This window comes from Panthera leo, chromosome A1 (assembly GCF_018350215.1).
Source record: "Panthera leo isolate Ple1 chromosome A1, P.leo_Ple1_pat1.1, whole genome shotgun sequence".
Lineage (NCBI taxonomy): Eukaryota > Metazoa > Chordata > Mammalia > Carnivora > Felidae > Panthera > Panthera leo.
The window spans coordinates 8,475,950-8,496,464 of record NC_056679.1 but is presented as its reverse complement, the minus strand read 5'-3'; the positions used below and the strand labels follow the sequence as shown (position 1 = coordinate 8,496,464).

At 42.6% G+C, this 20,515-nt stretch overlaps 1 protein-coding gene across 1 annotated transcript in view; it reads right to left on the bottom strand.

The window, feature by feature from the left end:
- MTUS2 (microtubule associated scaffold protein 2) overlaps positions 1-20,515 on the bottom strand; it is a 565,789-nt gene that overhangs the window by 284,531 nt on the left and 260,743 nt on the right.

Here is a 20,515-nt window from a genome sequence, read left to right as displayed (position 1 = left end):
TCATGTATCAGTTCTAGCAGACTTTTGGTGGAGTCTATCGGATTTTCCATGTATAATATCATGTCATCTGCAAAAAGTGAAAGCTTGATTTCATCTTTGCCAATTTGGATGACTGACTTCCTTTTGTTGTCTGATTGCTGATGCTAGAACTTCCAACACTATGTTAAACAACAGCGGTAAGAGTGGACATCCCTGTCGTGTTCCTGATCTCAGGGGGAAAGCTCTCAGTTTTTCCCCATTGAGGATGATATTAGCTGTGGGCTTTTCATAAATGGCTTTTATGATGTTTAAGCATGTTCCTTCTATCCTGACTCTCTCAAGGGTTTTTCTTAAGAAAGGATGCTGAATTTTGTCAAATGCTTTTTCTGCATTGATTGACAGGATCATATGGTTCTTATCTTTTCTTTTATTAATGTGATGTATCACATTGATCAATTTGTGAATATTGAACCAACCCTACAACCCAGGAATGAATCCCACTTGATCATGGTGAATAATTCTTTTTATATGCTGTTGAATTCGATTTGCTAGTATCTTATTGAGAATTTTTGCATCCATATTCATCAGGGATATTGGCCCATAGTTCTCTTTTTTTGCTGGGTCTCTGTCTGGTTTGGGAATCAAAGTAATGCTGGCTTCATAGAATGAGTCTGGAAGTTTTCCTTCCCTTTCTATTTTTTGGAACAGCTTGAAAAGGATAAGTATTAACTCTGCTTTAAATGTCTGGTTGAATTCCTCAGGGAAGCCATCTGGTCCTGGACTCTTATCTGTTGGGAGATTTTTGATAACTGATTCAATTTCTTTGCTGGGTATGGGTCTGTTCAAGTTTTCTGTTTCTTCCTGTTTGAGTTTTGGAAGTGGGTGGGTGCTTAGGAATTTGTCCATTTCTTCCAGGTTGTCCAGTTTGTTGGCATATAATTTTTCATAGTATTCCCTGATAACTGCTTGTATTTCGGAGGGATTGGTTGTAATAATTCCATTTTCATTCATGATTTTATCTATTTGGGTCATCTCCCTTTTCTTTTTGAGAAGCCTGGCTAGAGGTTTATCAATTTTATTTTTTCAAAAAACCAACTCTTGGTTTCATTGATCTGCTCTATAGTTTTTTTAGATTCTATATTGTTTATTTCTGCTCCAATCTTTATTATTTCTCTTCTTCTGCTGGGTTTGGGATGTCTTTGCTGCTCTGCTTCTATTTCCTTTAGGTGTGCTGTTAGACTTTGTATTTGGGATTTTTCTTGTTTCTTGAGATAGGCCTGGATTGCAATGTATTTTCCCTCCCAGGACTGCCTTTGCTGCATCCCAAAGTGTTTGGATGGTTGTATTTTCATCTTCATTTGTTTCCATATATTTTTAAATTTCTTCTCTAATTGCCTGGTTGACCCATTTACTCTTTAGTAGGGTGTTCTTTAACCTCCATGCTTTTGGAGGTTTTCCAGACTTTTTCCTGTGGTTGATTTCAAGTTTCAGATTTCTGAAAGTAGGCATGGTATGATCGCAATTCTTTCATACTTATGAAGAGCTGTTTTGTGACCCAGTATATGATCTAACTTGGAGAATGTTCCGTGTGCACTCGAGAAGAAAGTATATTCTGTGGCTTTGGGATGCAGAGTTCTAAATATATCTGTCAAGTCCATCTGACCCAATGTATCATTCAGGGCCCTTGTTTCTTTATTGATCCTGTGTCCAGATGATCTATCCATTGTTGTAAGTGGGGTATTAAAGTCCCCTGAAATTACCACATTCTTATCCATAAGGTTGCTTATGTTTGTAATTGTTTTATATATTTGGGGGCTCCCATATTCGGTGCATAGACATTTATAATTGTTAGCTCTTCCTGATGGATAGACCCTGTAATTACTATATAATGCCCTTCTTCATCTCTTGTTACAGCCTTTAATTTAAAGTCTAGTTTGTCTGATGTAAGTATGGCTACTCCAGCTTTCTTTTGACTTCCAGTGGCATGCTAGATAGTTCTCTATCCCCTCACTTTCAATCTGAAGGTGTCCTCAGGTCTAAAACGAGTCTCTTGTGGACAGCAAATAGATGGGTCTTGTTTTTTTTTTTATCCATTCTGATACCCTATGTCTTTTGGTTGGAGCATTTAGTCTGTTTACATTCAGTGTTATTATTGAAAGATATGGGTTTAGAGTCATTGTGATGTCTGTAGGTTTCATGCTTATAGTGATGTCTCTGGTACTTTGTGGTCCTTGCAACACTTCAGTCATGGAGTCCCCCTTAGGATCTCTTGTAGGGCTGGTTTAGTGGTGATGAATTCCTTCAGTTTTTGTTTGGGAAAACCTTTATCTCTCCTATTCTGAATGACAGACTTGCTGGATAAAGGATTCTCGGCTGCATATTTTTCCTGTTCATCACACTGAAGATTACATATTCATTTTTATTATGCTCAATGATAGCATACATTCTAACTTTCCCCAGCATTCATTCATTCAATACAAATTGAGTTGTGGGTCCGGCATGTGGACGAATGTGGCTCCTGCCCGCATGTTGGCTGTCAGAGCAGAGGAGATTCAGAAAGGAAACGGGGTGCAATGCAGTCTGTGCAAGTGAGGAGAGGCGGAAACAGTCAGGCTTCTTCCAGGAAACAGAAGCAGTAGAAAGCGAACACGTGTATACGTGTGTGTACATCAATACATATGTATTCATACAAACGCATATATGTATATCTGTCCCTACACGTACACACAGAGATACACACACACAGATTTCAAGAAACTGCCCGACACAGTTATGCGGGCTGGAAAGTTCAAAATCCACAGCGCAGGCCTGCAGGGCAGAAACTCGGAGGCAGGAGTCTGTGTTGTAGCCTTGGGGCAGAATGTCTTCTCCCTCAGGGAACCCTCAGCTTTGCTCCTATGGCCACTGAAATGATTCAATGAGGCCCATCCAGATTAGAGGGGATAACCTCCTTTACTTAAAGTCAACGGATTACAGATGTCAACCGCGTCTACACAATACCTCCAGAGCAACACCTCGAGTGGTGTTTGACGGAGTAACTGGGTGCTACGGCTGTAGCCACACGGACACACAAAACTATTACAGAAAGGAAGTCTAGGGAGCTATGGGAAGATGGGGGCAACCTCTCACACTTGGGCTAGTGTTGGGGGGAGGTATAAAAATCAAGTAAGGCTTCCCTGTAGGAAGAGCTATCGAAGACTGAAAGGCTGGAAAGCAAGTGTGGGGAAAGCCCACAACTGCTGAAGTCGTGGGCAGGAAGCAAGTGGGCACATGAATGGGATCCCAGGGGCCCAGAACCAGCACCGAAGACAGGAGCTAAGATGCTAACACTGAGCATCAGAGCATCGAACACTGATTGAAAACTACATGCCAGGCACTGCTCAATGTGCTTTACACACATTATCTCTTTGACTCCTCATAATGTAGGACGTGGGTACACTACTCACCACCTTCTGCTGGCAAGAAGCTGCTGTACAGAGAGGCCGATTGACTTGCCAAGGTCACACCGCATCTAAGCAGGATCCTAAACCAGGCTTTCTAACTCAAGAAAGGGTCTGTGGGTTGCAGAAGGAGCTAGAGTCAAGGGCACAGGTGGAAAAAGTACTTTAGCTTTGGACAGAAACAGGAAAGGAAGAGCTAACGATGAGCGCAGAGAGAGGGGTGGAAAGCAGCTCAAGAGAAATTCCAGACAGCGGTGGAGGTTTGGAGTAGCCACTGTGGGAAAGGGAGTGCAAGAGGCAAGGAGGGGAAGGACAGCCACAGATCAGAATAGGGAGCAGAGAATTCAGTGGCCCACCCCCTTCTTGGCACGCCCATAGGTGGGAGCCATTAGTGTGGAACTGAAGTTGAGTTCAATTCACAGAGGCAAGGAACCCAGAAGGCGGGGTGCCGGATGGGTCAACCACATGGGCTCCCGGGAAAGGGCAGAATTAAGGTTGAAGAAGAAGTCCCAGTGCTAGGACTTCCCACCAACCCGATTTTTGGCATTAAGAGAAAACAGGTGAGGGTCAAAATTATTCATGTGCTTAACGATACCCCTCACCGCTCTGCTCTATATAGTCGGTTAAATAAAGACTATAGTCAGAGCAAAACACACACGTCTTACTGTATAAGGAAAAAGAATCTCCCTTCTTCTTTAGGTATCCCTTGGCCAATCCAGTTGAGTAACGTCAACTTTGTACATTTCTCACAGGCTCTACTTGTGTGGATCACAGGCATTAGTTCTCTCATTTATTCTGGTGCTCTGCACAAAAGTACAATGAGTAATCTAACCATTGTCCTTTTTTTCCCCCTAAGCTTACCCAAAAAGAAGTCTTCTGGATTTAAAAAATCCATTCTTAAAGAAAACGTTTGCCATTTAGTGGCTTTATTTTGCTGGGTGACTTAAGAGCTTCTCCTATAATGATATTAGTCCTCACAGCGTCGAGTCCACATGTTGCCCCCGGTCTCCTGAAAGACTGAGTGTGCTTTGGCAAAGAAAACAAAACACGGGAGCAGCTGCACGAAACACTCTCGTCTTGTAGCAACAGCACGGCACTGCTCTGGACGATCCACGTGTTTGTATTTTTAAAGAGAGTAGGTAGGAATGAAAACATTTAGATTCAACATTTCTTCTAGCATTTTAAGAGATATAAAATTAATGTCAGATTTGCCCCTCTTGACAGCAGTGATCTGTTGCCTGGCAACCCCAAGTGCTTCTTGGGTTGAAACGCCAACTAATGGAGCAGCTACTCATTTTTAAACCAATGAAGCTGCTTAAGAAGCTGAGTGTGATGCCTGTCACATACCCAGATCTCACATTAAATAGCATATTTATATGTTAAGATACTCCCAGTATTAGATGTAACAATGATGCCCCACTAGCCCTACAAGCTGTCCCAAAGTTATTGAAATGACGTACTGGTCCAGTTGGTCTAGTTTTCTATTTCCTTAGTAGCTGCTACAGCATTGGCTTTCACCAGATCCCCCCCGCCTTTTCTTTTGTAATTGCAGTAAAATACACATAACATTTACCATCTTAACCCTTTTTAAGTGTAATGAGTGGTATTAAATACATTCACACTGTCCTGCAACCATCACCATTATCCATCCACAGAACCCTTCTCCTGTTGCAAAACTGAAACTTTGTATCCATTCAACAAGGACTCTCCTTTCCCCCTCTTCTCAGTGCCTGGCAGTCACCATTCTAATTTCTAGAAGTTTGACGACTCTAGGTGAATCACATGGTATGTGATTTTGTCTGGCTTATTTCATTTGGTATAACGTCCTCAAGACTGACCCATGTTGTAGCATATTGCAGAATTTCTTCTCTTTTTAAGGCTGAAAAATATTTCAGTGTATGTATGTGCAACATTTTGCTTCTCCGTTCCATCATCAGTGGACATTTGGGTTGCTTCCACTTTTTGGCTACTGTGAATAATGGTCTATGAACAGAAACACCCAAATCTCTCTTCAAAACCATGCTTTCAATTCTTTGGGATATATGCCCAGAACTGGAATTAATGAATCATAGGGTAATTCTATTATTAATTTTGAGGGGAACAGCCATATTGTTTTCCACAATGGCTGCACTATTTTACATTCCCACTAGCAGTGCGTGAGGGTTCCAATTTTTCTACGTCCTCACCAATGCTTACTTTCTGGTTTTTTTTTTCTTTTTTTTTGGGGGGGGGGTTGTTTGTTTTGTTTTGTTTTTAAAGAGTTTTCTTTTTTATTATTATTTTTTTAAACGTTTTTATTTATTTTTATTTTTTTGAGAGACAGAGACAGAGCGCTAGTTGGGGAGGGGCAGAGAGAGAGGGAGACACAGAATCTGAAGACGGCTCCAGGCTCTGAGCTGTCAGCACAGAGCCTGACGTGGGGCTCGAACCCTCGAACTGTGAGATCATGACCTGAGCTGAAGTCGGACGCTTCACTGACTGAGCCACCCAGGCGCCCCATGTTTTGTTTTGTTAAGTAGTCATCCTACTGGGTGGAAGCTGGCTACTGCATTTTCTATATGCTTTATCTTTCATAACTCTACCTCTGCAGGCATTGTACTCTATTGCAAGAATTTACATTAAATGGAGTATCTGTCTCCTCTTCCACTAATCTATGACCTCTTCAATTACAGGAACCAAATCTTTTTTATCCTAAATATGCCTCATTCAACACAGAAAGCCAACCACAAGACTGGCTCTGAATTAGAAATTTCCTGAACATCTTCCCCACTCCTCATTACCAATAGAACATAGTTTTGAGTAATAAATTCACAGGAGATTGAGGAAGATCTTGAATTCCAGGCTAAGATGTTTACTCTATTAATAAGCGCAAGCAACTAGCTGTTATTTCCGTAAGAGGTTGTTATAATCAACTGTTTGGAGAAGGTGTGGTGACCAGAGCACCTGGAGTCAAGAAGCCTAATCACCTGTCTTTGCAGTCACATCTAGGGTGGGGGCAATGCGTGTCTTCATGCGGATGGCAGCTTAGGGAATGGAGCAGAAGGGTCCATATGGGGGAGGATTGAGGCTGTGTTCTGAGAAACGATGGTTTTATTCTCTAGGGAAACTCCCAGTTTAAGACAGAGGGTCTCAGTTCATGATTCAAAACAAGTCTTTCCTTCCCATTTTTAGTTTTTGAATATTTAAAGTAGGAATAACAATGTGGTAAGTTAATAAATGATGATAAAACCTCAAAGTGAGAAGAAAAAATGGAAATTCAAATTAAGAACATGATGCATCACAGAGTAATTAAACTATCCATGAAAAATAACACCACGAAATCAGTAAATGATATAAACAAGAAATGATCATTAAATATTAAGTACAGCAAAAGGAAACTAAAGAGATACTTAGTAGAGAAACAAAATCAATGAATGCTTATTGGAAACTTGAATATTTCAGGTATGGATAGAATATTAACATAAAACAGGAGGCTTTAAAAACTGAGCCATATTAAGGATCAAAGATCAAGAAAACAGACATGGAACGAGGCACTGGGGACACTGCTGACCACTGACAGAGAAACTGACAGTCTAGCCAGAGGACAAGTATCCGCCACAAAAGCCACATATGACCAATCCCTCCAACAGAGTTTAAAGGGATTCAAGGAAAGGGACAGAGATATGGGGGGTGGGGGGAGTGTGGATTTGTTTAGATGAAGTCTCATCATGTAGTTTCTTGTCTCTGTTTCTCATGGTTAGTTAGGCAGGTAGATGTTTCAACTGCTATAAACACCTCTAAGAGGTAATTCAGCAGCTGTGTTCTGGGCCTGATTCTTTACCTATCTATCCATCTCCCTTCCTCAGCCAGCCAGAGATTAACACAAGTGGAGATACATGAAGTCTATTCTGGACATAATAAAAACATGACTTCTAGTTTTAAGTAACAGATGCCACTGAGAAGGGATTTAAAAGCAACCTAGATCTTTCCAAAGGAGCTGCAAATTCAGGTGGGCCATCAACTCAGAGCCCATTGTCCTCTAAGACCCTGGGTGGGTCAGCACCCTCTAACTCCAAGAAGCTTCAACTACTTACCTGGGACAGGTGCCCCACACTCAGAGGCAGGGACTCAATCCAGGGGCAGGTTTTGCATCAATTGAGTGAAAATTTCTGCCCAGAACGTAGTTGTATAATTTAGTTGTATTTGTACTACATTTTATTTTTATTTTTTATATTAAATATAATTTATTGTCAAATTGGTTTCCATACAACACCCAGTGTTCATCCCAACAGGTGCCCTCCTCCATGCCCATCACCCACTTTCCCCTCTCCCCACCCCCATCAACCCTCAGTTTGTTTTCAGTATTTAAGAGTCTCTTATGGTTTGCTTCCCTCTCTCTCTGTTTGTAACTTTTTCCCCCCTTCCCTTCCCCGCTGGTCTTCTGTTAAGTTTCTCAGGATTCACATATGAGTGAAAACATACGGTATCTGTCTTTCTCTGCCTGACTTGTTTCATTTAGCATAATACCCTCCAGTTCCATCCACATTGCTACAAGTGGCTACATTTTATATTGTTTAGCCCTCAAAGAGCCCCCAATTCATGCTCTCCTTCCCACAATGCAGTGGAGCAGGTTTCTGAGTAGGATCTTCTCAATGGAAGTTTCGTGTTCTCTCCACACTGCTGCATTAGCATGAACTACACCTTGTACGGAATTTAAGATTATTACTGCAGTTCTTTATAAGCTTTCCCATATTTATCTAAATGATGCACCTGTACAAAGTCAATACATATACTTCCTTACATAAAATTAATGCTGTAGAGAGAAATCTTTTTTTTTAAAGAAATGCAACAGAAACATAAACTCTTTAATACCCAGATGGTCAACTTCTACATATATTTCTGCCTCGTTGCTCAAACACCCAGCACAGAATAAACGCACTGGACTCTTAACATTTCCAGAGTTGTTTTTTTTCTTCTTAAAATTTTTAAAAACTCTTTGTTTATTTTTGAGAGAGAGAGAGAGAGTGTGAGCAGGGGAGGAGCAGAGAGAGAGGGAGACACAGAATGCAAAACGGGCTCCAGGCTCTGAGCTGTCAGCACAGAGCCCGACGCGGGGCTCAAACTCACCAACCGTGAGATCATGGCTCGAGCCGAAGTCAGATGCTTAACCAAGTGAGCGACCCAGGCGCCCCTGTTGTTTCTTTTTTTTTAATATGAGGGCGATCAAAGACATTTTCAGGGATCCATGCCTGACGATATCTGTCAAACCTGTACTGAGGTAGCTTTCTCAGGGATAAGTGAGAGTTATTTCTTATAGGTGTCTCATAAAACACCTACAGCGTCACCTCTTGAGAAGTACTAAGGAATCATGGGGAATTTTATCATCACTGAAATAACGTTCTCTCGAGAAACAGAGAAAGATGCGAAAATTTCAGATACGCTTACATTTTGTTAGGGAAGTAATGCAGCATTTTGTTCCATAGAAGATGGCATAACCTATACAAGAAGCTTTTTATCAAAGTCTTTTCTCGACACAAGCAGGTTCTGCTTTTTTCTTGCTGTATTAATTATTTTATACAGGTTTCTTTCATCTTTTAATTTTTGTCAGAATGTCGTACAGAATATTTCTGCCCTACTTTGATCTCTACCGCCGGAAGTAAGTGAATTCAATCCGAGAGGGAATCCTAATGCACACCAGACTCAGGGGTATCAGGCCATCCTTACGTGGTAAAGACCCCCTCACTGCACACTAAAATATAACTCCTTCTCAGATCACTGCGAATGAGGGGTCAATTTGCCATTTATTTTTTGGTAGGGGGATTTCTTTTTCTACCTTCTTTTAAACAGGCGGTATATTTCTCTCTTTTATCGTTGTTCTTTGCTTCTCCTCACTTCACTCCCCCATGTTTAGAAAATAGAAGGGAACAAATATTTTTAAACATTTCCAATAATCCTAACTATTAACAGTAAAGTAGAAGTGAATCCAGGCATTTAATTTTCTTATTGCCATATAATGGACATATAACATTGTATTCGTTTTTGGTGTACAATGTAATGATTTCACAAACGTATATATCATGAAATAACCACCACAACAAGCCCAGTTCACATCCATCACCCCATATAATTACAGCTTTTTTCCTTGTGATGAGAACTTTTAAGATTTACTCTTCTAGAGACTTACAAAACAAACAACCCCAGGTTCATTCCTACATACTGATTTGATTTTTTCCATTGAAATAATCTTGGACATTTATGAATAAATATGCATCTACCATTTTTAAAGTTTTCATGGTATTCAACCATATGATGTGGATGCTTTGTACAACCAAATACTCTCCTAGTTGTTATAATATTTTGCTGTTATAACAAGAATGAATGGGTATTGCTTTGGATACATCTGTTGGTTTACCTCCTTAAAATAATGCCTTAAGTGGAATTGCTTGCAAAAAGGTATTCATGATATTAAATATTTTAAATTTTATGAAAAGTACCCTCCTTATATATTACACCAACTTGTGAATTCAACATCAGCGTATACGACACAGTTTCCCATGTACTTATCATCACTCTATATATCATCATTCTTTTCAATCGACATCAGCCTAACAATTGGGGAAAATGATATTGTGTTTAACTTGTTTTATTATATATCAATAGTAGGGTTCAAAAAACACTGTAGGTTTGTTGGCTACTGGCTTCACTTTTTGATAAATGTCCTCTGCTCATTTTGCTATTGAGCATGGTTTATGTATTTATTTATTTTTACTAATTTACAAGAGTTCTTTAAATATTAGGGATAATAATTATTGTTCACAGTGGTTAAGTGTTTCCCACTTTATTGCTTGCCTTATAATTTTTTTTTATCATCTATAGAGGTTCTTAATTTTATCTGCACTAAAAAAATTGAAAAGAACTCTCTTTTTATATAGGTCAAGGTGACTGAAATGCTCTTTCAATCTTTTCTTTTATGGCTCCTGCTTTTGCTGTCACGATTAGAAAGAACTTTGTCCACCTTAGAATTACACAAGGGGCACCTGGGTGGCTCAGTCGGTTAAGCGTCAGACTCTTGGTTTTGGCTCAGGTCATGATCTCACAGTTCGTGAGTTCAAGCCCCTCATCGGGCTTCTCGCTGACAGTGCAGAGCCTGCTTAAGTTTGCCTTTCTCTCTCTCTCTCTCTCTCTCTCTCTCTCTCTCTCTCTCTGGCCCTCCCCCACTTGCTCTCTATCAAAATAAATAAACTTAAAAAAATTTAGAATTACACAAACATTCACCTATATTCTCTTCCAATGTTTTATTTTTGTTTTTATTTTTATACTTGGGATTCATCTTGAAGTTATTTTTCCCAATTCTATTTCTTTAAAATCCTGCTTTTTCTATACCAAATACATAACATATAAAATGTGTATAGATACAACATATCTATTACATGTAATTGAAGGGATTGACTGATTAACTGAATGAGTGGCCTTGGCTCATTTATGGATCTGCTATTTCATTCCACTGAGATGACTGTTTATATTTTAATAATTTCACATCTTTCAAAACATTTTAAGCTGGAAGGGCAAGTGCCTTTTCATTACTTTTTATTTTTAAATATTTTCTGGTGATTCTGGTACACTTTTTCTTAGAGATGAATATTAGAACATTTTTGTTAAGAAGCTTTTGTTGAGCCTGGGTGGCTCAGTCGGTTAAACATCCAACTTTGGCTCAGGTCATGATCTCATGGCTCATGAGTTCGAGCCCCACGTCGGGCTCTGTGCTGACAGCTCAGAACCTGGAGCCTGCGTCCGATTCTGTGTCTCCCTCTCTCTCTGCCCCTCTCCCGCTCACACTCTGTCTCTCTCAAAAATAAACATTAAAAAATGTTCATTTATTTTATTTTATTTTATTTTATTTTATTTTATTTTATTTTATTTTATTTTTGAGAGACAGAGAGAGACGACATGAGTGGGGGAGGGGCATAGAGGGAGGGAGACACAGAATCCGAAGCAGGCTCCAGGCTCCGAGCTGTCGGCACAGAGCCCGACGCGGGGCTCGAACTCACAAGCTGTGAGATCATGACCTGAGCTGAAGTCGGACGCCTAACTGACTGAGCCACCCAGGCGCCCCCCAAAAATGTTTTTAAAAGAATGGTTTTGTGAAGTCCTACTGGGAATTGTGGTTGCTACTGTAGTCAACACATCCTTCGGTTTAATGGAGGGGGAGCTTTGTACAGTATCTTTCCAGTATTAAGTGTTCCCGTCCAGGAACAAGATATGTGCCTGCATTTATTCAAATCTTCTTCTCCATCCCTCAGCGCAGTTGTGCATTTTCCTTCACATATCCTACTGTCGTGCTCTTTGGAGTTTTGCCTCCTTTGGTGCTGAACTCCATGGCTCTTTTTTCCACCTTACGTTTTCGGCACTGACAGAGGAACACTGTTACTTTTTTCACCCTGAACGTTGTAACTGGCCCCTTTGCTAATTGGTTCTGAAAATTTTTCAGTTCTTTGCTTTTCCATGAACAGGACTGTTATCATCAAAATGATTATTTGTCTCCTCCTTTGCAGTATTTCCAGCATGTGCCTCTTCCTTGACTAATTGGCGATGGCCCACATTGTAAAAACAAAAGAAACCAACATCAGTAAGAGATTTCCTTGCCTCAGTTTAACCTTCATAGGAAGGATCTGGCCCTCTTCTGACATTTGCTAATTGCATGTTTTCATGAACGTGTTTCATCTCCTGGGGCTATAACCATAGACAGATTTTTTGGATAAAATTTTACACAACCATATGCTTAACAACTAGACAAGACACAACAGTGGCAAGCCTGAGGGTACTTTATGGTATCAGACACTGATCTATCACCAGTCACAGAGGCAAGTGAGGGCTCTAGGGGAAACAACACTGAATTAGAAATAATGAAATTTCTTGCTGTTTCTGATTTTCCTACAGATTTCACTTAAGTTTTTACCTTAATAAGAGCATAATTTCTATGTGTCAAACATGTAAATTTATAAAACTTAATGAAACAAAGTGTTAAAGCTACTAAATATCACAAAATAGGTATTTTTCAAAATGCCAATAAAAGAATATAAGAAAACTTCTTGTAACATTAGATCTTTAAGTACTTTCAGTATGTATGAGACGATCCCCACACCTTTTTTTATGAAATACATACAAATTACAGCAAGAAAGAAAGCTATCAACATAACCCTGCCAATATTTATTTTTAAGTTGTTTTTTTTTTTAATTTTATTTATTTATTTTGAGAGAGAGAGAGACCGAGCGTGAGCATGCATGCACGGGGGATGGGCAGAGGGAGAGAGAATCCCAAGCAGGCTCCACATTGTCAGCACAGAGCCCAATGTGGGACTCGATCTCACGAACATTGAGATCACGACCTGAGCCGAAACCAAGAGTCCAACGCTTAACCGACTAAGCCACCGAGGCGTCCCGAAAGTTAGTTTTTGAGCAATTTTTCTCTCAGTTAAACTGGCCTGTTGTATACTCATTTACTGAGACTCGGGACTTTATCCTCTTAGCAATATTACCAAAAGAACTTGGATTTTCTTATGTAGGAAAATGCAACATTAGTGCTTTAAGTGTATAGTTCTGTAATTATTTTTACTGACAGTTTTTATATAGAGACAACACAAGTTGCATGGCCTCCTAGTGGGATAAAGGAACATGTATTACGGTTTCTGAACGAAAATGTGAAAAGGAGCAAACCTGTTCTAGGGGCACGGGAACCCTGAGAACTGTCTCTGGGTCTTGGGACCAGAGACACAGAACCCAGAAGGCATTTCAGAAGCCACAGTCCTACTTCTCACTTTATAGGCAGGACACGGGGCACCCACAGGGATCCTGTGGTTTGTCCGAGGGGAATAGCCCAGGTCCATACCTAGATCTGCGTTCTCCTAAACCCGTTACCTTTCATTCCACCTCACTGCCTCCCCAGAAGTCTTTGAGGAGCACAGAGTCCCCGCAATTTCTGTGCTCGGCACACAACGCTCACCCCCCCTCCCCCTCACTGGCCTCTGAGAGTTGCTCACAGGGAACCTCAACCAGTAGGTACACGGTGCCGGTGGGGTCCCATGCATTGAGGACAGCTGCACTCAGCTAGCTTCCTGCTGATACCTGGCAAAGGGACCATCACAGGCAATGGGAGATTCTAGTCGCTGCCAATTCCTGTGGTAGGACCTCAATGCTGGAATCTCCTGATCCTTGGGCTCAAGCTCTTCCTGGAACAAGTACACTTTTCTCCAGAAGGTCCCGGGGCAGCATTCAGTGCCTTTTGCCCTGGTGTGCATCACGGGATGAGGACATCAAAGCTAAGCTCCAGCCCTCGGCCCATGACTAACTCACGCTGGGATGGTGATAAAAGTCATCTCTCCTGTCCCGACATCCATATCCTCCTCTGAGGAGTGATGACCGCATGAACGATACCTAAGGGGCCAGTGTGGACGTTCTAGGCTTCTGTGATGGTAAACAAGGAACAGACAACTAAAGACACGTGGAGAAGGAAGACAGTGCCAGGTACAAAGGTGCACAAGGCATATGCCAAGGACTAACCAAAGGGAACCCGCACTTCCTGTACAAGTAACCAGCCTCTAGCCAGTGAGCACATCCTTCCTCAACTGTAATAAAAACCCGAAAAACATGGCACATTTCTCATGCACTTCCGGAGCCACTGTTAGACCCAACGCAGCAGCAACTGCTTGAAACACCGCTCCTTGACCTCTGGCTGAATTAGCCTATCTGTTCAGTGAAGCCGTTTCGACAGGACCCATCCAGGCTCGTTTGCCTTTAATAACATACCTTCCCGGTGGCAAAGGAAGTCTCCTGCGTCAGCGCCAACGTTCGAGTCCCACCTTGGGGCTGCCAGGGCCCGAGATGCGCTGGCATTTTCTGTTTTCTAATCAAAGGGGCCAAGGGAAACAGGTGCTGGCAGATGACAGCTGAGGCTGTCTGTGCTGTGAACTCCCTGCCACACACAGTTTCTAATGAAGAGGGCTAGGAAAAAGATGGGAGCCTCAGATTTCTGTCACAGTGGCTGTGGTAGGAGATGCTGGGGTGGCTGCTTTCCTGTCACTCTTACATGTGGCAAGGGTGGGAGGTGGGGGTGGGGGGAGACTTCACTAGGGCTTTTGGCAAACCTGTAGTGAGGTATCTGTGTATACTCGTATGTCCATCTATGCACACACGCGCACACACACACACACACACACACACACACACACATTCAAGAAAACAAGTGAGGATCCCTGCGTTAGTGTGGTCACATGTTTTGGAACCAACCCTAAAAACCCAGCGCAGGGAAGGAGAAACACCAGTATCTGCCAATACTTACCTTCCCCGCCCCCCCCCCCCCCACCACCCCCAGCCCCATCTCCCCACCATACCACCGGGGCAGTTATGCACAGATGTGGAGGAGAGCAGGGCAACCCTCCCCTCTGCTCTTGGAGCTGCTGGTGGCCCTCTATTGCCACACACGGGGGGTAAGAGTGACGAGGCCCTGTACCTGCTCAGGCCGGGCAGGGCGTGCTTAACCAGAAGGCCCCCTGAGTGGCAGCAGGGAGATGCGACATGCAGCGGCCGCATCATCCATGTTTCTGTCAGAGGAATCCATCCATCTTTACCGCAGACCCATATTAAAAAGCTCCATGAGAAAAAGATTAGAAAATGTTCCATTCTTCGCCCACAGGAAGCGCAATACACAGAAAGGGAAAAAGCACTCAAATTAGAGAAAATGTCATGGACACAGTCAAGAAATGCTGCCATGTGGAAGAGAACAGGAAGAGAGGGAGTTTTCCAGAACTTACTGGGGAAGTAACCCTCCTTAGCAATACTGCAACAGAGCACTTTGCTTTGAGTCAACTTCGAATAGGTACCTAAATAAACCACAGACTACGGGCCTTGACGTAAGAAACCAAAATTGCAATGCCTTCGCTCTACTGGGAGTGGGTTCTCACCAGCTCCTTAGGGAGGAAGAGCTAGACATTTATATCAAAACCTTCTCCATCTCATCTAAATGTATTATGTGTATTTGGGGTAAAAAGAATACAAAGGGAACGCATCTAATACTATCTTGTGTGTTTAATTATTCTCAATGTATCTCTGTTGTCGTCACAAAGTTCTGAGTTGCTTGAAAAGCTGGTATCTGAACTGAACCCCCCGCAGCCCTCATGCAGCAGAGAGATGCTGGGGTCAGCCAGCCACGTGTGGAAGCAGACTTATGGGAGGGTGGCTCACCTCTGATCTATGCCTCGGTGTGCTCCAAGTTCAAGAGAGCACATCATGCGTAGGCACCTGCACGTTAAAACAGTAATGACTCCGTAGCAACTGCGGATCCGGTGGAGATCACATTCTGTTATGGCCCTACAACCACCGAGTAGAACAAACACACACATCCCATTGTTCCACTCAACATGATGAGACTTTTTTTAGAATCTGTATATCCCTGGCTACCAGTTCAGGCCTCTTTACTCGTCACTGCTTTGCTAATTACAGGGGACGAGAAAACCACAATGAACTACATTTGCCTATCTAGTTACGAAAGACAGATTAGATAAACAAGATGCAAAAGATACGTTATCTTCAGCGTATACAAACAATCTTTCCAAGGCTTCCATCAGTTCTCCTTTTGTGAGTGTGATTTTTGACAAGACCAACTAAATTTAAAGGAAAACAAAGAACAATACTTAGTCTTATGACTCTGGTGATTGGTTACCCTGAAGCGTGTGCCTGGTAGGCTCGCAGCCTGGTCAAAATCATCCTTACATAACACGGTCAGAAAAGAACTTTCAATGCCAATGTCAAATTCACAAGCGCATACACTGCACAATGATATTCAAACCCCAGCTAGTGAACCTATTTTACTGAAACCACCAAAGGAAGCAAAACTGTCTCCTATAAAACCCGCATACATTCAACTATGTAAAGAACATTCAACAGAATATGTCAGGTTAGCACCCAAAAGTTCTCACACGCACCAGATAGAAATTTTGATGTCTGCTGGCTGAATAGACACATAATAACAGCGGTAATAGCATTAATGGGATCTAGACATTCTTAATAATGTCTACAATATTCCATTTCAGCTCGTGACTTGCTAGCAGATAAAACTTTATATTTCAATTCATTTATACTGTATGTTTCTCTCACATTTTGTCTTTTTCTTTTTTTTTTTTTTTTCAATTCAGGCTGCTCTTGTCCAAGAATGTACATCGTAAGGTACCTAACGTAATTTTAAAAAAAAATTTTTTTTTAACGTTTATTTATTTTTGAGACAGAGAGAGACAGAGCATGAATGGGGGAGGGTCAGAGAGAGGGAGACACAGAATCCGAAACAGGCCCCGGGCTCTGAGCTGTCAGCACAGGGGCCCGATGCGGGGCTCGAACTCACGGACCACGAGATCGTGATCCGAGCCGAAGTCGGCGCTCAACCGACTGAGCCACCCAGGCGCCCCAGTACCTAACGTGATTTAACAGTCCTATCATCTGCACAGAAAATTCCACAGGGTAAGATCTGCATTTCACAAAAATGAAGTTTTCTTTTTATCTCATAAGCACCCACTTAAGAATGTCTTCTGACCAACTGAACAGAATTTCACTAGTCCAGCATCTCCCCGGCTTGAAAATACACATTTCTGCATCTCGAGACCTCCAAAATACTGTCTGGACCTTGGCCTTTTGGGTTAGCTCTCTCTGGGTCTCCACCTCACGGGGAGGCAGGACAGGAGAGCGGCAGAACAGGAAGCCTTCGAGGAAACCAGAAAGAGGCTGATGGAGTACTGACAGCTCTGGAACCCTTAACCAAGGTTATTTCCCACCACAGATATATTACCATCCGTACTCCACTCCCCTCACCTTCCTTCCTTACCCTCCCCCTCCAGCTTTCCTTTGACTTAATATATTTCTCTCCCATTTTTTCCCCTTCTAGTTTGGATACCATCCAACCCTGTCTGGATATAGTGGGATTAAGTTAATATGTCTACATTCTGAGAAAGTATCTTAAGCAAAATGTTAAATTATGCATACTCTTACATTTGTACATTAATATAATGACTCTGATCCCCATCACTATGGGTGATTTATTCCACTTTCTATGACCTAGTCTTATGGCCAGTTGTACGAACTTATGAAACAACTAGTCAGAGGTAGAGGCAGCATCTATGGTTTGAGAAAAGTCTCCTCGGCCCTCACTTCTTTTTAACTTCTTATAACTTCTATACAAGACTAAAGGGATCAAGTAGGAGATCTTCATTAGTCATTATGAATCTGAAGGATGCTATGATCAGAAATATTATTATATTGGGGCACTGGGGTAGCTCAGTCAGTTAAGCATCTGACTCTTGATTTTAGCTTAGGTCGTGATCTCATAGTTCGTGAGTTCGAGTCCCACATGGGGCTCCCTGCTGACGGTGCGAAGCCTGCTTGAGAGTCTTTCTCTCTCTCTCTCTCAAAATAAATAAGTAAACTTAAAAAATAATTGTTATATCTTTTAGAAAATCCAAACTGATAATATAATCTAGAATTTCACTAACAGGAGAGCCACTAGCTACAAGTGGCTATTTAAAGTCATTAAAATTAAATACAATTTAGAAGTCAGCTCTTCAGTTACACTAGCCATATTACAACGGCTCAGGAGCACAGACATTGAACATTCCATCATCACAGGAAGTTCTACTGGACGGCCATGTTCTAGGGACACATGAGGATCCTATTACAAACCTACAAATAAGAAAATGCCTTTCTTGGCAACAATAATTAGGATTTTTAATTTTAAAAAAAAAAATGTTACCCTTTTTCATCACAGTAGTGAATTTTGTCTCCAGTTCCTGAGCCAACTGGACACCTACGCCATAAAACGAGTGATTTCCAACTGTCGTCCGTGGAATCTCTTAGGGTTGGTACAGCAAGACTGGACAGGGAAGGGGAAAGGCACAGATGGTTTGAGGCTCCCTGCAACCCTTTCCAACCAGCACCTCTGTTTCCAGGGAGTTGTATTTGTTTGTTTGTTTGTTTGTTTGTTTGTTTGTTTGTTTGTTTGTTTTTAAATGTTTATTTATTTTCAGAGAGTGAGGACACCTGTGCGCACACGCACACGAGCGGGAGAGGTGCAGGGAGGGAGAGAGAGAATCCCAAACAGGCCCCGCACCCAGCACGGAGCCCAGTGCAGGGCTTGATCCCACAACCATCAGCACACGACCTGAGCTGAAACCAAGAGGTGGACGTTCAACCGACTGAGCCACCCAGGTGCCCTCGAGGAATTGTATTTAAATATTAGTTTACGACTCAAACAAAGCTCCCGAGAAACAGTATATGCTCACTCTGGAATCTGAGCTGCTCTCACTTACAGTATAACACGGACGAGGCGCTGGAGAGAAGCGTGATCCACCATATCACTGGAGACAGGCCTAACATCTGGTAGATCGTTTCCAGTATAAAGTCATGTTTTCCAGCCTCAAGTTGGCCTTTATGCAGCCCTGCAATTCTCCCTTCACTTCTTACAGACTCATACTGTATTGCTCTAGGTAACCATTACATGCCTTTCTGCTTTATGAAACCCAATTCCATCATGTTTAATCTTTGTAAAAACCCTACTTTTTAATGACCTCAGACCCATCAAGCTACCTAATGTGAATTCCCTGGAGTTCTTTCCTCCTGCCCAGTATTTCTCTGTACTCATCCTTTACCCCTTTCTTTCTCTCTTCTCCACTTGTGTTTGACGTCATTCTTTCCCGTTTCTTCCAGGAAGCGCTCCATCTATAACCCCCACTTATTTTTATCTTCAATGGCTTCTTCATCACTGGATCCTCCCTCTTGGATCATAAACATTCTTATCTGTGTTTTTAAAAAAGCGGGGGAGGGGGCGCCTGGGTGGCTCAGTCGGTTGAGCGTCCGACTTTGGCTCAGGTCATGATCTCACAGTCTGTGAGTTCGAGCTCCACGTCGGGCTCTGTGCTGATGGCTCAGAGCCTGGAGCCTGCTTCCGATTCTGTGTCTCCCTCTCTCTCTGCCCCTCCCCTGCTCACGCTCTGTCTCTGTCTCAAAAATAAATTAAAAAAAACATTAAAAAAAGAAAAAGAAAAAGAAAAAAGTGGGGGAGGTATGAAACCAAATACAAAACAACTTTCTCTGTTCCTCTACTGAGTCCTTTCTTTTAAAAAAAAAAAAAAGTGTATGTATTTATTTGGAGAGAGAGAGAGACAATGTGAGTGGGGGAGGGACAGAGAGAGAGGGAGAGACAGAATCCCAAGCAGGCTCCCCACTGTCAGTGCAGAGCCCGAGACACGGGGCTCGAACTCACCAATCGTGAGATCATGACCCGAGCAGAAATTAAGAGTCAGACGCTTGACTGACGGAGCCATCCAGGTACCCCGAGACCCTTCTTAAGAGTCAGACGCTTGACTGACGGAGCCATCCAGGTACCCCGAGTCCACTAAGCATCCTAACATTCACCTCTTTCCTCCATTCTCACCTGCCTTACCCCCTGATAACCCGATTCCTGCCTTCATACATCTTGTTCAAACTGACATCGAAGCTCCCGGTGAGCTCCTAATCATTAAGTCTGCATTTCCATTCTTCCTCATGTTGAGATGTCCCCCTCTGCAGCACAGACTGCATTGACTGACCAGGCGCTTTCGGTGAATTCTGTCCTCCCTGGCCTCTCCTGATGTTCCTCCCTCCTCGCTAACCACGCCTTCTCTGGTTGTGCTCCCTGCTCCTGATCCAGAGACAGGCCCTGCTCGTGTCACATCCCTCCTCTCATCTTGTCCTACTCGCGCTCACCAGTGAGGTCAGTCAAGGCTCCTCCCCTTAATGTCAGAATGTCAGCCCAGTATGTGTATAAATCCACCGGATGAGTTTCTGTGAATGCTTTTCTGGGACTTTGACATGACTCGAGACCCTCAGATTCCGGTCCTGAGCCCACAATTCTGAGAGTGGTACCCTCACCCCCCCCTTCCAGGCACTCCACCCTCGCAGGTGCTCTTGACCTGTCAGCTCTGACTCGTTCAGATTTGGCCCTTTCTTTCCCTCCCTACTGCTGACCCCTTACTTCAGGCTCCCACTAAGCCTCTCCTCCCAGCTCCTGCCTGTGATGGGAGCCAAAGAACCCATGGACTTCA